At 54.4% G+C, this 5,102-nt stretch overlaps 1 pseudogene; it reads right to left on the reverse strand.

Moving 5' to 3' along the window:
- Positions 1-1,768: 1,768 nt before the first annotated feature.
- On the reverse strand, positions 1,769-3,703 carry LOC149348283 (uncharacterized; annotated as a pseudogene).
- Positions 3,704-5,102: the final 1,399 nt, after the last annotated feature.

Genomic DNA, 5,102 nt, shown 5'->3' on the forward strand with positions numbered 1-5,102 from the left:
CCGAGGATGCGAACATTGGAAACGAGGGGAATGGGATGATTCCCTAGTTTAAGTGATATGGGAGGGTTGGCGGGGTCGTGCGGCCTGGGGCGGTAAAGAAAGAGTTCCGATTTGGAAGGGGAGCAGGCGAGGCCGCGCGCGCGAACGTACGAGTCGATGATGTTGAGGGCCAATTGTAGGTTGTGTTCCATGTCGCCATCACTGCCTCGATTGGCCCAGACAGTGATGTCGTCAGCATAAAAGCTGAAATGTATGTCGGGAACTTGGGCGAGTTGGTGAGGGAGTTGGAGAAGGGCTATGTTGAAGAGAATAGGAGATAGCACAGCACCCTGAGGCGTTCCCCGTGCTCCCAGGGAGACACCGGGGAGCTGGTGATCGCCCAAGGTGAGTGTGGCTGTGCGTTTGGAGAGGAAGTCGCGGACGTAATTGTACATCCGTGGACCTATGCCTAGGGCGTGAAGGCCTTCTAGGACGGCTGCGTGGGTAACGTTGTCGAAAGCTCTTGTCAGGTGGACACCGAGGATAGCCTTCGTGTCACCCGCGGGGGAGTCAAGGATGTGGTGTTTGAGTTGTAGAAAGACGTCCTGGGTGGATAAGCCTGGGCGGAAACCGCTGCATGCGTTGGCATTGACAACGTTGTGCCATTTTAAGGAAAGGAAGAGCGCATAACCGGCTCCCTGGGTCAGTGGACGCCTGAATTGCGCTTATAAGTACAGTCAGAGACAAAAGTCTCCGGACCACGTGTCCCTCTAACGAAGCCGATAGCTCTGCTATTAGGTGGTGGTGGTGGTGAAAACATTTATTACGAATGAACAGGAGGTATGCTTGGATCAGCCCGTAAGGGACCGATCCTTACAAACACTAGGTGGAGGTCCCTAGTGTGGAACCCCAGTGGCGGTTGTCGCCGCCCGGGCGCACCCGACTAAGGCTTGTTGGGCCTGTAAGTCGTGGCAGCCGAGCAGGGTCGCCTGTCAGTCCTCCCGGGTTGGGTTGGGGATGGGAGGAATAGCGGGGTTGGAGGGGCAGGCCCACACCATGTGATAGGTGTCAGAAGACACTGCACTACAGTGTGGGCAGCTGCCGCTAAAGGAGGGGTCAAAATGTTTTAGCGCTGCCGGGCACAGCAATGTATTGGTGAGAAGGCGGAGAAGGAGCCGCTCATCCGCCTTCTTCAGGCCTTTACATGGGCTAGGGTAAAGGCGATGACAATTTTGATAATATGTTGTAATATCTTTGAATGTATAGACCGGATTAAAATCGGGTTCCTGATAGGATGGGGAGGAGAAAACAGCCCGGTGAGAGAGCGCGTGGGCGGCTGCGTCTGCTGCCTCGTTTCCTGCCAACCCCTGATGAGCAGCTATTAGTCGGCGGCTGGAGACCACACTTGAGGAGGTAAAAGTTAAACATTTGTTATTTCATCTGCACAAGTGTGGTCTGCAGCCGCTGTCTGATAGTAAAGCTATAACCTTCGTTTGCGGAACACGTGGTCCGGAGACTTTTGTCCCTGACTGTACGTAGAGTGATGAGAGAGAGAGAGATGTAGGCTGCAGGCATTGACAACGTTGTGCCAGATACCCGGCGCTGAAGTCAAAGCCGCTGTCGTTCATTGTGTTCATTGGCGCAGGAGTTGACAACGTTTCACACTCCGATCAGTTTAAGGAAAGCAAGTGCGCATAACTGCCTCTGGGGTCACGTGGTGGTGAAAACTTTTCATTGCTGAAATAGAGTTTGGGAGCCACAGAATGGCCCCGCTACATGGTCGGCGTCCCTAGTCCGGGACACCGCATGACAATGCCCCGTCTCTCGCCCGTTTCACCAGAGCCCTTTGGGACTCAAGCGTGGAGCATTGGAGGAGGGCAGTCTCCCATGCCTCTCTGGAAGGTGTAGGGGAAGGGGGGAGGTGGGGATATTGAGTGCATGCCCACACCATGTGGAAGATATCACAGGTCTCCCCACAGTGCGGGCATCGCCCATCCGTGTTAGGATCGTAATGTTTTAAGATTGCAGGACAAAGTAGAGTAACTGTCTGCAGGCGCCTTAAAGTTCGCTCCTCCGTCTTACTCAACCCGTTTGCAGGGGCCGGGAAAAGGCGGTGGTTTTCGCGATAATGCGTTAATATTTGCCTGAATGGCAGCAGCGGCTGGTCAGTATCCGAGCCAGAAGAGCTGGGATGAGGAGCCCGGTGAATAAGCGCTCGGGCAGCCGCGTCAGCGGCCTCATTAGCTCGTAAGCCCTGATGGCCAGGAGCCGAAATGATTCTTTTCGGTGTTTGATCAGTGGCAGTCCGTCTTAGAATGCGAGAAGCTAAGGGGGAGATCTCCCCTGCCGAGTAATGATCACATGCTTTTCGGGAATCCGTAATGATGATTCTCGAATTGGCGTGGGCGGCAGCAAGCGCTATCGCAACTTCCTAGGCTCGCATTGAATTCGGGGCTCGAAAAGAGAGTCCATCAATGTGCATTTCCTGGGGAACGACAGCGGCCGTGTAAAATCCCGTGGGCGATTGCCCTGCTACGTCTACATAATATACACCGGGTCGGGAGCCGTGTTGTCTCTCTAGAGCCCGAGCCCGCGCTTGTCGTCTGTTTTCGTGCATGTCGGTGTCCATGTTACGGGGGAGCGGGGAGACCCAGAGCATATGGCGCCACAATAATGGGATACGCTCCGCCTCCTCTGCAATGCAGCCGTGTTGGATGTGTAAGTGGTTTAGCAGGCGGAGCCCAGGGGCCCTCTGCATGAGACGCGTGTATTGGTTCACGAGGTGGGCCTCCCGCAGCTCCTGGTAGGAGTTTAGCACCCCCAATGCCTTGAGTTTGGCATTAGAGGTAGCGACCGGGAGTTCCAGGGCTCGCTTAGTTGCCTTGCGGATGATGGCGTCTATTCGCGCCTCGTCTTGCTTAGTAGTGCGGAGATATGGCACGGCGTAGAAGATCGTGCTAGTCACGAAGGAATAGACGAGGCGAAGCGCGTCTCTGCCCCGCAGACCGCCCCGCTTGTTGGAAACGCGGCGGATCATGTGCCATACCTGTTCGCCGACTCTCTTGAGCTTCACAATGGTGGAGTCCGGTCTGAGTCTGTGGTGAATGAAAAGGCCCAGAACTCGGAGCTCCTCCACCTCTCTAATAGGACTTCCTGACAGAGAGATGTGAATTGCTGTTCTATCCTTTGGGTTCGCTCTGACATGCAGAAGCTCTGATTTCGCTGGAGCACATTGGAGCCCACAGTCAATAGCATACGCATCGATTATGGAAGTGGCCTGCTGAAGGCGGTACTCCATGTCCCCAAGGCTCCCCTCAGTGGTCCAAATTGTAATGTCATCTGCATATAACGCGTGTTGAATGCCTTCCACCCGGGCCAATTGGCTTGGGAGGCGCATCATAGCTATGTTGAATAGGAGCGGTGATAACAACGCTCCATGAGGGGTACCCCGTGTTCCCATCATGTAAGGGCCGTATTCCTCGCCCTCAATCCGAAGAAAGGCCTGGCGATCAGTCAAAAAATCTCGTACATACGCGTTGGCCCTAGCCCCACAATCGGTAGAACTCAAGTTGACCAGGATGCTTCCGTGTTTAACATTGTCGAAAGCCCCTTTCAGATCAAGGGCGAGGATGGCTTTGTCATTGTGTTGCATAGTTGTGGGTCGTATTACATCCCTGTGCAGCTGGAGGAGGACATCCTGTGCAGACATGTGGGGGCGAAACCCGAACATGGTGACTGCAAGAAGCCCTTACTCTCCAGGTATGGAGAGAGGCGATCCCTTACCATGGTCTCCATGAGCTTGCCCGCACATGAGGTCAGTGATATGGGCCTCAGGTTGTCCGTATTCACGGCCTTACCGGTTTTAGGGATAAACGTCACAAGTGACGTTTTCCCTTCGGGGGGGGGGGGACGCCCGCCCCAGATTTGGTTGATGTATTCTAATCACTGGAGGTAGGCTGAGTCGGGTAGGTTCGCCAACAGGTTCACTGTTATGTGATCCCGCCCCGGAGCTGTACAACGGCGTATTTTGCTAAGGCCGCCTTAAGGTCGTGCAACTCAATAGGGGCATCAAGTGTTTCATTAGGCCTGCCAGAGTACATGTACTCAGGCCCAGGCGGGTCCTTCGTACGACAGAGATATCTGTCGCATAGAGTGTCGGCAAGTTGCGCCGTCGTACCTTGATACCCTTGCAGAGCCCGCCGGAGCTGCTTTTGCGTCTCCCCTCTCGTTTGGGAGGGGTCGATTAGACTGCAAAAGAGACGCCACGTCCGCTTCGACCTCATCTGATGAGCTGCGGCGTCGCAGCGTGCTATCGAATTTGCATCTGAGAGTTCGATAGCGTACGCTGCAGCCTGCTCTGTGAGTTTGGCTATGCGGTGGCGTAATTTGTGATTTGTTTTCTGCTTTTCCCACCGTTTAGTTAAGCTCCGGCGCGCCTCCCACAAATGCAGGAGGTGGGTGTCCACTGCGGGGATCTCTTCGGTGCTTTGTACTGTTGTGAAGTGTAGTTTCTGAATGTTGTATATGTGGTTGGCCCACTCCGCGTAGCCGCCGGAAATTAGTACGGGAGGGATAGTGTGATTTCGGAATTTGTGCCAATCGGTCAGCTTCGCCTGACCCCATTTTTTGCGCGCTGCCTTCGCCACGAGTGTAATCCGGAGAAGGAGGTGATCGCTCCCTAGAGAATCCCCGAAGTTCTCCCAGGCAGCCGCTCTAGCATTTGTAACAAGAGAAAGGTCTGGACACGTGTCGAGGGTTACCGAATTCCCCACTCGGGTGGGATACACCGGTTCCGTGAGTAACGTGAGGCTAAGGGTGGAGATGAGCTCCGCCCGCTTACCTCCTCTTGCCTGTTCGAAGTGGCAGCCCCAATGAAGGCTGGGAGCATTGAAGTCTCCAGCGATCACTAGAGGCTCTTTGGCTGTCATTTTTATCGCGCGAAGGAAGATTTCATTGAAAGTTACGCGTGGCTTATGCAGAGGGTAGTATATGTTGAGGATATGTATTGACGGTTCGCGGCGTCTGAGAGGCAGTACCCAGACCATTGTATATTCTTGCTCGGTACTCAAGTCTAAGTCGACCTGAACCACAGTGTAAGCCTTATTCACCAGGATGCACGTAGA

This window comes from Amblyomma mixtum, chromosome 4 (assembly GCF_055824585.1).
Source record: "Amblyomma mixtum isolate Tamu chromosome 4, ASM5582458v1, whole genome shotgun sequence".
In the NCBI taxonomy this organism is placed as follows: domain Eukaryota; kingdom Metazoa; phylum Arthropoda; class Arachnida; order Ixodida; family Ixodidae; genus Amblyomma; species Amblyomma mixtum.